This window comes from Eptatretus burgeri, chromosome 16, assembly GCF_056783735.1.
Source record: "Eptatretus burgeri isolate ZD-2024b chromosome 16, Ebu_testis_v1, whole genome shotgun sequence".
NCBI classification, from domain to species: Eukaryota; Metazoa; Chordata; class Myxini; order Myxiniformes; family Myxinidae; genus Eptatretus; species Eptatretus burgeri.
The window spans coordinates 47722278-47735044 of NC_140976.1; the positions used below are offsets into that span (position 1 = coordinate 47722278).

At 44.4% G+C, this 12767-nt stretch overlaps 1 protein-coding gene and 1 pseudogene across 3 annotated transcripts in view; both read right to left on the minus strand.

Annotated features, from left to right (window-relative positions):
* Positions 1–1168, minus strand: part of LOC147011031 (uncharacterized) — a 6778-nt pseudogene extending 5610 nt beyond the window's left edge.
* The window catches only part of LOC147011030 (transmembrane protein 132E-like), a 506523-nt gene that overhangs the window by 397351 nt on the left and 96405 nt on the right, over positions 1–12767 (minus strand). The window lies entirely within an intron of this gene.

The window sequence follows — 12767 nt, forward strand, 5'->3', positions numbered from 1 at the left end:
AACAACAACAACAACAAGAAGAGAAGCCTATCTTCTGAGTATTCGATAATCTTGATTAGCCTGCTGGCAGGATGTCAGTTTTGCTTATGTTGCAGGGCATCCGCAAGTGATGTCAATCAAGTGTTTCATTTTCCCTGCATATTGTGTTAGTGCGGTGGTGTACGATTTATCGTCCCATAACACCATGTTTATTGGATCATGAAATATATATATATATATATATATATATATATATATATATATATATATATTTTTTTCTCCAGCATGACTGGCATATTGTAAATCAGGGGACGAGGCAATAGACAGGTGGGGAGGGTGGGGGGGGGGTGAGATTGATGTCAGAAGTACTTTCTTATGAAGAAGCTGAGATCCCATCCATACTATCTTACAATATCAATATACAATAGGGTGTGTGCACAACGAATGCTTCCTCAAATCTGTCTGAATGAGACGATTTTATGGATTTATCCACATTCGTACTATCAATAATGAAATAAAGATGGGGTTAGCCTCGCAGCTTAACCCCATAATGCAGGGAACACATGTTCAAATCCCAAATACTACACGTTTGTCCTTTGTCTATCAATATCCTTGTAATTCATGTAAAGGTACAATGATGTCTACCGGCGTCTGTCCTGTGTGTGATCTATGTACTCGGTCCTCTCCGAGTCGAAGAACAATGAAAAAACAAACAAACAAACAAACAAACAAACAGAAAGAAACAACATTATTTTGATAATTAATTTGCAAAACCTGGATTTTAACTGCAAGAAATTGATGAAATAATTTTGAAATTGAACTGGAAAATCCATACAGGATTCATGACAGCGTGTTGGTTTTGCCGTCACGTGATCGCTTTTATCAATCCAACACAATCCCCTGAATCCCATGGGATTTATCCTAGAAATGCGTTCAGGGCACGGACGGTTCAGTCACGAGCAACACCGTCCACCTACCTGGCTCACCCGTCATTCAATGCCTCCAACCTCAATTTAAAGCATTTCAAGCCCATGAATAAATCGAGTCAAGCAATGCTCAATTTCTCACCGAGTGATGCCGTGCAGCGTTCGCCATCTTTGTTCGCACTCAACACTGCATCGTATAAATTGAAGTCAGCATGACTCGAGCTCTCGTCCCATGTGACGTCATGGTTATTATGGTACTCCATCCTTGCTATGATCCAAAAAAAAAAAATTACAAAAAAAAAAACAACTACAAAGACTATTAAGAACGAATTGCTCTCTGTTCATGGCAATGAAAGAAGTTTAGAAAATGCAAAATTGCTTTCACATAACGTAGTTCGACTTTCAAGCCTATGTTTAGATTGAAAAAAAACTAAAGTTCATGGCAAATGGCCTTTAAATAAAGCTCCATATTGAAAAATGAAAGCACCAACTAACAAGCAAAGGTTCAGGTTCTCGACGTTTTATCTACAAATTGGTCTTTGTTGGGGACCGCACACAGCTATCATGCGTCATGCTGCAAGGGGAGCTGGGGTGGAGGGAGGAAGCTTGTGGCGAGATCACGCCGGTTCTGCAAATTGTGACGAGACCCAACATCATTATCTCGACACCTTGCGTGCGGTGAGTGTCGTCAAGCTTATCCTCGTCGAATTGAACTTATCAATACAGCAGGTCCAGAGGCCATTTTGCTCGTTTTGTGGTTGGACAAATGGCGGACGGGGTGGGAACGTTAATCCTGACCAACATTTGCTCGACGTGTCCGAAAGCTTGTTCCGGTGTCCGTAGTTTTGAGTGAACACTTTTCTTAATTTCAAAAAGATCTAAAAAGTCAAAACCTTTTCTTCATTTGTGCACATAAATCATCTTCTTATTTCATATGCAGCATAAGGCTGCGGAGTATCATCAACGGTTGAAAGTATGGCTGTGCTGCTGATGCAATGCCCTCTGTAGGTTAGAGGAAGAATTTCGAAATTGTTCAGGGTGCCGGCGAAAGCTCACCTACTCTTCACGAAAGACGCCGTGGGATCGTTAACGTCCACCAATGAATTCTGCCAGATGGGACGTCCAGTTTAAAGTCCATCCGAGGGACATGGCACACACATTGATGAATGTTCTGGGACACACCGGGATGACAGTTGATAGCTGGGTCGAGATTCGAACACAGGCTAGACTGCTTAAACGTGAGTGTCCGCACCTCTCAGCAATCCCGCTAGCCCTGTGCACATATATTCATTACATTTGACAAATATCCCAGAAATTTTAGGCACGTTGTTAATTGTGAGGAGGTAAGAATATTCCGTTTAAGATGATGGAGACAAACTTTCCATGCAACCTTGAACTATCTGGTGCATGAACGAGCTTGAAAGCGCACATCAGTGAAATTGCACTTGATTGGGCCATGAGGATGCTGATGTGCGGTTCTCATTTCCATTCACCAAATGCAAGATGAGTGGAATCGGCTCTCACCATCCTACTCTAAACAAAATGAACTCAAAAGTGGAATGGAAAAACAAGTCCAAATCGTCAAGGCTCGGAAGTGTCCATCTGTGTCGGTGGACACGGAGAACAATGGATGAAATTAACGAGACATTTATTGGGGTATTCTGACTGCTGTGGGAAACAAGAAGAAGTCGACGTTTCAGGAATCGGAACCCTTAGCCGGAGTGGAGCTCTGTTGTTCTGATGAAGGACTAAATCTCGGGTCACTGATCACCTCCACTCATTCGTTCCTCTTTCCTTTAACCTGTGGAACCAACTTACACGTTCTCTTCAATCTCATTCTCCCCTCCAGTTTTTCAACACAGCTGTCCAACACCGTCTCAGATTGTCCCTCATCCACAACCATGATCTTTTCTAACATCGTTAACCTCCTCCTCCCACCCCCACCCAGTCCCTCCTCCTTCCAAATTTCCAGTTTTGCCTCCTTGGAGTTTCCTTCTGTGTCCATCTTGTCCACCCTATGTGTCCTCTGCCCCTCATTCCTCCCCACACCCATTGTTTGGCCAAGTCTCCCTCTACCTTAGCCTTCAAATCTGCTGTTGGTGTTTCCCCCTCTCTCTCTCTCTCCCTCTCAAATGTTCATTTTGCCCTGATCCATTCAGTGTACTAATTCTAGCTCTTCCATGAGCCTCGAGTATGTATACAAAAAAAACGAAAAATCAAAAGGCTAACACCCAAAACATCAAATGGTCCTTGTTTCTTAAACTAGATAACATACTTTATTCAGCACTCGGTTGATTGCATCCATTAAACTGAAGTCAAGACGATACAGAATCCAAAATTGAAAACATTACTCAAAAGTTTCATCAGGGAACATTGGTTTCTCTTTAACCCTCAGGTGGTTTTATTTATTCAGATGCAGCCAATGGCTGCTTGGCTGCATCATGTTCTGGGGACATAGTTGTGCTGCTGATGCAATGCCCCTGTTACCAATAAGCTCATACTCATTTTGCCAACCTCAGGAGGATGACAGGCTGAATCAACCCGACCTCATATTAATTCAACACCCCAACAGGAGCTTGAACTCAAGACCCAAATATCTTCAGCCAAGCACCTTAACAGTTGAGCCAACAGGTGATGTGGGGAGCCAACAGGCGCAACCCTCAGGTGAAGGAAATGGAGTCACTTTGGAGGCCAAGATGTGATTTGGAATTTTTTTTAATATTTCGCTATATATTGTTGAAACAAACACAATTAATCATCGCATTTATTTTTCCACTTTATTTTTAACTGCATGAAGCTGATGAGCAATTTTTACACTTGGACATTCAGGTGAGATCTCGAGATATAAATTATTTGTTCCCGTGGGGTCACGCCGAACCACATTATCCAATGTTCAAGAAGACGAGGTTGTTTGCTTGATGCAGTGAAGTTGAGCAAGAAACTTGTGTTTCCCCCACGGAATGTGGGAACATTTGTGTTCAGTCAATTTTTGCAGAACATTATTCGTCTGTCCCCCGTGCAGTGAGAGACGGGGTTTTGCAATCGTGTCCGTGTCCGTGTATCTATGGCTGTGTCTGTGTGTCCCGGCTGTCACTTTTTTAACATTTGAGCTTTTGTGGCCAAATCATGATATGGACAATAAAACGGATTTCCACTGCCACCGGTATTGTTGGTCAGCAGGATACCGGTGGAAATTGTGCTACTGCTGGGCGAAGGAGGAGAAGGAGATGGGGAAGGTGAGTCCGGAGGCAGTGGGAGAGGGGGAAGGGTAGAAGTGTGGAGGTGAGAGTTGGAACTCTCAATGTTGGGACGATGACTGGCAAAGGGCGAGAGTTGGCTGATATGATGGAGAGAAGAAAGGTGGACATACTGTGTGTACAAGAGACCAAGTGGATGGGGAGTAAGGCTAGGAGCATTGGAGGTGGTTTCAAACTGTTCTACCATGGTGTGGATGGGAGGAGAAATGGTGTCGGGATAATCCTGAAGGAAGATTATGTCAAGAGGGTATTGGAGGTGAGGAGAGTGTCTGACCGAGTGATGAGTGTGAAGTTGGAAATTGAAGGGGTGATGATGAATGTCATCAGTGCATATGCCCCACATATGGGGTGTGAGATGGAGTATAAAGAAGATTTCTGAAGTGAGTTAGATGAAGTGGTGGAGAGTGTATCCAAGGATGAAAGAGTGGTGATTGGAGCAGATTTCAATGGGCATGTTGGGGAAGGGAATAAAGAGGATGAGGAGGTGATGGGTAGGTACGGTGTCAATGAGAGGAATGTAGAAGGGCAAATGGTGGTAGATTTTGCAAAAAGAATGGAAATGGCAGTGGTAAAAAGAAAAAAGAAGAAAAAGAAGTGGGATAGTCAGAGAGAAGAAGAAAGTCGGCAGGAGTACAAGGAGTGGCGGTGAAAGGCGAAGAGAGAGGTGATGAAGGCTAAGGAAAAGGCATATGACGAGCTGTATGAGAAGTTGGATACAAAAGAAGGGGAAAAGGATTTATACCGATTGGCAAGACAGAGGGACCGAGCTGGGAAGGATGTGCTGCAGGTTAGGGTGATAAAGGACACAAATGGGAATGTGCTGACGAGTGAGGAGAGTGTGTTGAGAAGGTGGATGGAGTACGTTGAGGAGCTGATGAATGAAGAAAATGAGAGAGAGAAGGTTGGAAGAGGTGGAGATAGTGAATCTGGAAGTGGGGTGGATCAGTAAGGATGAAGTGAGGACTGCTATGAAGAAGATGAAAAGTGGAAAGGCGGTTGGCCCAGATGGTATACCAGTGGAGGCATGGAAGTGTTTAGGAGAGACGGCAGTGGGGTTGTTAACCAGATTGTTTAATAAAGTCTTGGAAAGTGAGAGGATGCCGGAGGAGTGGAGATTAAGTGTGCTGGTTCCGATTTTCAAGAATAAGGGTGATGTGCAGAGCTGTGGAAATTACAGAGGGATAAAGTTGTTAAGCCACACCATGAAGTTGTGGGAAAGAGTAGTGGAAGCTCGGTTGAGAGGAGAGGTGATGATCTGTGAGCAGCAATATGGGTTTATGCCAGGAAAGAGCACCACTGATGCAATGTTTGCTTTGAGAATGTTGATGGAGAAGTATAGGGAAGGCCAGAAAGAGTTACATTGTGTGTTTGTGGATTTAGAGAAAGCTTATGATAGGGTGCCAAGAGAGGAGTTGTGGCATTGTATGAGGAAGTCGGGAGTGTTGGAGAAGTATGTGAGGATCGTGCAGGATATGTATGAGGACAGTGTGACAGCGGTGAGGTGTGCGGTAGGAATGACGGACCGGTTTAAGGTAAAAGTGGGATTGCACCAAGGATCGACTCTGAGCCCTTTCCTGTTTGCAATGGTGATGGACAGGTTGACGGACGAGATCAGACTGGAGTCTCCATGGACTATGATGTTCGCGGATGACATCATGATCTGTAGGGAGAGTAGGGAGCAGGCTGAGGCGAGCCTCGAGAGGTGGAGGTACGCACTGGAGGGAAGGGGAATGTTAGTCAGTAGGAGTAAGACGGAGTACATGTGCGTAAATGAGAGGGAGGGTGGTGGTATGGTGTGGTTGCAAGGAGTTGAGGTGGGGAAAGTGGATGGGTTTAAATACTTGGGATCAACTGTCCAAAGTAACGGAGAGTGTGGGAGAGAAGTGAAAAAGAGAGTGCAGGCAGGATGGAGTGGATGGAGAAGAGTTGCAGGAGTGAATTGTGACAGAAGGGTAGCTGCAAGAGTGAAGGGGAAAGTGTATGATGGTAGTGAGACCAGCTTTGTTGTATGGTTTGGAGGCGGTGGCGCTAACAAAAAGACAGGAAGCAGAGCTGGAGGTGGCAGAGTTAAAGATGCTGTTATTCTCTTTGGGAGTGACGAGAATGGACAGGATAAGGAATGAGAATATTAGAGGGACAGCGCAGGTAGGACGGTTTGGAGACAAAGTGAGAGAGGCAAGATTGAGATGGTTTGCACATGTGCACAGGAGGGAAGCGGAGTATATCGGGAGAAGGATGTTGAAGATGGAGCCGGCAGGTAGGAAGGCCAAAGAAGAGGTTCATGGATGTGGTGAGAGCGGACATGCGGGTGGTTGGAGTGTCAATGGAAGATGTGGAGGATAGAGCGAAATGGAGACGGATGATCCACTGTGTCGACCCCTAAACGGGAGCAGCCGAAAGAAGAAGAAGAAGAAGAAGAAGAAGAAGAAGAAGAAGAAGAAGAAGAAGAATAAGAAGAAGAAGAAGAGCTTTTGTCATCAAATTTTAAACAAAAATTAATGATGAGAATATAGAGAAGGCAAATTAATAATTTGGTCAAAAGGGCAAAAGGTCAAATTGTCAAACGTCAGCGTGACATAAAATCGTCAATTTTTATCCAATTGACCTGAAATTTTAATTTTCATTTGAGCTTTTGTCATCAAATTTTCACCAAAGCTTTATCATGAGAATATAAAGAAGACAAATTTCCATAATAATTTGGTCAAAAGGTCAAAAGGTCAAGGGTACTGTTTAATATACGGACGAAGCTTTCCAGTTCAACATTAAATTGACATTTTTTACGTTTTGAGAAATATTTCTGCACCTATAAAAGGAAAATCTCTTTGTCTGTTTCTGTCTGTCTCTATCACTGTCTGTTTCTGTCTCTGTCTGCCTGTCCCTCTCTTGCTGTCTGTCTGCCAATGTGTCTGTCAGTCACGTTTCTCTTCCCGTGGAACACCGGGTAAATCTGCAAGTTTTGAGTAGAATGAAAAATACACAATTCCTCTTCAAATGTCTTTCAATCCATAGGAAGGAATTGTTTTCCACCACAAAATTGTGTCAATCATGCAGAAATAGTCATGCAAACAAAATCCACAACAACACAGGGTCACATGGTACCCAACTTCTGACAAGAGTGCAACGAAACGTATTCCTGCCATCCGAAAGGTTAATTCACTCTTTTAAGATGCATTCCTTGAAAGACTGCACACCAGAATGATCTCTTTTTTGTATCCATTGTCAAGGCTCGTGTGAGAGCTAACACACAACGCACAGCAAGGGGGGCATGAGACAAGAGGGGCGGGAGAGGGAAGGACAAAACAGTGGGGAACAGAGACATGAGGAGATCTGTGGAAGGGAGAGGGATGAGGCGGGGAACACGGGGTATACAAGATGGACACTACAGGGACTTTTCGGAAGAAAAGCAGCGAATTTGAAGGAGGTGGGTTTGGGATGGATTAACGGGGGTAGAAAAGATTAAGGTTTAGGATAGGGGAAGATAAGAGGTGGTGGTGAACGGCAGTTTTGAAGGTCTGGAGGGAAAAATGAGATTGAAGAGAGTGTGGGTATATATTCCAAAGGTGGGAAATAAGAGAACTAAAAGAATGAAGGTGAGCAGTGATTCGTGATTTTGGTAGTTTTAGCAGAAGGGGGATGCTGGCGGACATTGATAGCCCTGCAGAAATATAGGGGGGGGCATCGCAGACAGAGCAGGGGGGATACAGGAGAGGAGATGGTAGAAGACAAAAAGACTACTGACCTGCCTGCGGTGAGAGAGTGAGAGGCCCAAAGACTCAGCCTAACCACGGTAGATACCAATGATCCTCATACCAAAGCGGGAGAAACCAATGATCGTACTATGATATGTACATGGATGGCCCTCTTCATCCTTAACATTGTCTCTCGTGATTGGGTCCACATAGTTTTGATGTTGGCAACAATATCACAATTTTTGAACATTTCCCTGCACTTACGTACGATGATATGTACATGGATGGCCATTCCATCTCAACTCCTCAACGCAGTGTATTCTCACACATCCTCTGACCCCCTACATCCCCATAATCCCATTCCTAATCCTCTCTTTCCATTCACACATGATAGACCACATATATATCCATATATCCCATATATTATTTCTGTTAACGTCTGCGCGTAATTTGACGTTTCTCCTCCGAAACTGCAGGACGGATTGTCGCCACTTTCGGCATGCGTGTGCTCTGTGGTCTAATGTACAGCATGGGCTATGTGAGATCACGCCAGACGGAAAGGTTTCGGAATTTTTGGCGATTTTCTAATTTTTACATTCGTTTGCATGGCGACGTGTGACGTCACCGCTGAGAGGCGTAATGACGTCATGACATCATCGGTCATTCGCTGACGACATTAGGCTGGTCGTCGACAGACCGTCACCGCCGAGAGGCGTAATGCCACTCCTCGAAAACAGCGTCTGCAATGTAAAACCCTCTTCTGCACATGCTGACTAATCTCAGAAGGTGAATTTGACACAAAAATGTAACAAGAAATATTGTATATAAAGAAATTCGATAAATCACATTGTGAACACCGGATATATTGATGTCCTAACGAACCCTCACTTTCAAAACTTAGCGCAGAGCGCGGGTTTGGCGAGAATATAAATAAAAGCGTTCCTAACTAGTGGAACATTTGGATTTTCAGGTGATACACGGCAAACAAAACAACACCATATTGTTACGGATATGGAAACCATTTGCATTCAACATACAGATGTCGCAAAAGTCAGTTATGTCATTAAGTATGTGTGTAGTCAGATCCCCTTCCTTTTATCTCGTGGGAGAATCAAAGGCGTGCGTTGCGATTTTTTTTCGTTAGGTGATTACATCTAATAAACCATCCCATCTGCATGATCCCTTCGGCCCATCAAACTCCATCACCACCTGCTGGCTGCTCGTACCTTGACTTGCTGAGAAGGGGTCTCGCGGTTCCAGTTCTCAGCTCACACGGACGTAACTCTTGTACGATGACCTTCGCGACGCTGACACTGTTACTCGTTGAGAGCGAAGCCACGTGGAGGAGTAACTGGGGTCTCCTGGCAGGAGCCGAGGCCCCTCCCTGGAAAGGTGGGCCGGAGGACTCTGTCCAATCAGAGGTGGACAGCGAGGTGCGTTTTCGCCAAGGGCCCCTCCCCGTGGAGAGAGGCCAATAAAATCTCTGAGACTCTCTGTAAAAGGGGGGTCCGGTTGAGTTTGCTTTCATGGTGGCTGTAAGCAGTCAGTTTTGCTTCACGGTGGCTGTACGGGGTTCTGGAGTTTCACGGTGGCTGCTACGAGGAGTTTTAAGGAAGGACAGAGCAACCCTGACCTCCCTCTCTGGACCCCGATTGTTCACCACCCGAGCTCCGCCACGAACCACGAGTCCCTACGTGCGACTGGGGACCGGACCAACGGTCTTTATCAGGTGCCACATCGCGGAGCCCACCCTTCCTCCGATGGCAAGGTACACCACCGAACTCTGACCCCCAGCTTCTCTCTCTCTCCATGGCTGCGAGGGTCCAATAAAGACTCTGGGTTTCTTTTAATTGCGTGTGTGTGTGTGTGTGTGTGTGTGTGTGTGTGTGTGTGTGTGTGTGTGTGTGTGCCTGTCTTGTAAGTAGATCTGAATAAGTGTTTTTGCTCATTGTAAATATTACTTCTTGCATATTCGCGTTAAGTCTTGCCTTTGTCTTTTTATTGTAAATAAACATTTGTGGAAATGTTCCCAGTCCGTTTCTGTCCCTTCTTGAATTGGTCCAGCATGGTTCGGATCTGAGTTTAGGCGGAGTTTTATCCCCGATAATCCGTTCATTCCAGCTGTCACAGCTTTGGCAGTTTCCGCTCGGCTGCACCCATACCAGAGTTGGTCGTCGGTAGTTGGAACTATACCGTAGTCAGTCGAGTGACCTGGTTTGAGCAAGACGTGCTGATGGTGTGGTTTCCCCGGTGGTCGAAATCGCATACTTAATTAGGTAAATTGGTTCTCGACAAATAGACTCTACATGACGCGCTTGAGATATTGGCGACCACGGTCGGTTAAACGACCCGCCGGCTCGCGGAGCTATCCGAGCGACGGCCTACAATTCCAGGGAGTTTGGTGGGAGATGATGCAAACCTTCCCCACTTAGTGGTCTTTCTCGCCACCGACCCTCGGCCCACAACAATATTTTCATACATATTCTCTTTCATATATTTGTGATTCTGAGATGTTTTGAACCAAATTTATTGACAAACAACTTCGGATGTTTGTAAAATAGATTACAGAACTGTTCTTACTATAAGTTGTTCTTACGATTATATTTGACAAAAACTAATGAGTCGAGTTGAACAAAGAGGACTCTCCTTTTATTACGGGCACTGAATGCGCAGGAAATGTTACCGACTGGTACTTTTTCTGGCTCAATGTGGTCACCTTAGCCATTCATCTGGAACACAAAGATTGTACGTGAGGATTTGGAAATGTTCAAAAGTCTGACGAACGTCATCAGTGAATGCGGAGGTGGTGAGGGATTTCCAGATTTTGAGAAAATCATCATTCAAAGCCGCCTCACTGCAGTGAATGAAGACTTTGTGTCCTACTTCCCTGATCTTCCCGAATTGAATGCAATGCGAGTTAGAAACCCCTTTTCCATTTGACGACATCATGGAACTACCTGCATCCTGTCCATGAGTCTCTCATTGATTTCAGAATGATTCTATAACCTGTGATGTCTTTGGTGAGAAAACTGTTCGATTTCTGGTGTGTAATGCTGAATCCAGATCCTGTGGTTGCAAAATTCGATGTTTTGATCCTGATGATGTTTCCATGGACATGGTTCTGGAAGACAAGATTCTGGAAGACATCTTTGCGATTAAATCTAAACTTCGAGCAAGACATACAGACACAGATGCACAAGCACACGCACACACACACACCTCTTTTACTCGGCACTTCCTGAAACTGTAACATCACAGGCTGAAGGATGTCATCTCAAGCTCCACTGTCACAATCGTGGTATTCTCCCTTCTCAGCTTTATTAACTTCTATCATTTTAGCCATTTTTCACTAGCCTCTAAAGACAAACTGACCTCATCAATGTCCTCACACACAATTGCTATCCAAAAATAATAACTCGTCCTATTTTGCTCATTTTCCAGGCCATTATAATAACACTCTCATGATGTCACATCAGAATGTAAATCCTCTTTGAATAATTGCAGCGACGTCATCTCCAAGGCCAACGCTGCAGTCGCAAACTCACGATGAAGGCATTAAGCTTTCATGAGCCTCTGCACAAAGTCTCAACAGCAGAATGGCCAATCAGCAGCATCGACAGAAGCTGAAGCATCTCAAATGATCCACTAGTATTTTACTTTTGGTAATGTTTCAACCTGGCTATTCTGAATCATTAAAAAAAGGTCTATTGTTTAGTCATATCAACTTCAAACTGCACCACAAGACCCTCCCTCCCCAGCAACCTATCCATTTATAATGTACAGCCTTCTCCACACCTCCCCAGGTGATAAAACTCCCTCGGCAATCATTTGAGAAAATGTTCAGAGTTATACTGCATTATTTGAATGCCGTTACGGTGTTATCTACTGTTCTGCATCACACCGTGCATTGAGTATGGGCAGTAATAACGAGAGCGACACCCAGTAGAGTGCATCCCTTTGCCAGACTGAACATTTTATGTTTTGTATCCCACTGATAGGCCGGATCTGCATCCGACCTGAACCAAAATCCAATCGGCTTGTTCATGTCACCTACCCAACTCGTCCACAACTTTTTGAAATATTGTGCTCTATATATCGTTTTTGGAACAATCTCAAAATGGTGGAGAATCACTGAAAAAAATAATTAAATTCCAGTATCCGCATCCAGATCTTCACCAAAATGTAATCAATTAGTTCTTGTCACACTCCCAACCTATCCACCAAGTTGTGTCCAAATTCGTCTATAACTTTTTGAGATATCCCGTTCACAGACAAACAGACATACAGACAAGCCGGTAGGCAGCGATGGGTCACCGAGCATGGAAACTATAAGATATAGAGCAAAATGCATGTCATATAGCAGATAGGGAATCACCTTAAGATTATGCATTTCAAATCTCATCCAGTTCCATCTACTGATAACTACTCGGTATCAATTTGAATGAAAAGTACCGAAAATGCGGTTTGAAATCGAAATCCCCAAAGTTCGAGGGGGTGCTGTGTGTGAACAAAGATCTAAATCGAAAATCCGGCTTGGTCGTTTGTGCACAATGTATTCCAGACGATTAGTGTGAATTTTCATGACCATCTGACCATAACCCGAGGAGGAGTAGCATTTGGCGCGAAGGCACCTCCAGCTCTCGCATATTATCGATTTCTGCACTAATTGACCTTTGAACCCTGACCTAAGTGAAATCAGTCAATATGTCCTGAGGCAAAGTTGTAGTACGCATTGAGTACAATGAACCTGCAAAGTTTCATTCGTATCGATGCACTCACTTGGTCGCGAGGGGGTCTTCAATTTTCGCTAATTTTTGCGCATACCCTAATTGTAGGGGGCGCTGCGGGTAAAGTATTCCATGTATCACAAAAAACAGAATAAATTTGATAGAGCATCACCTGTAGATCATTCGTGC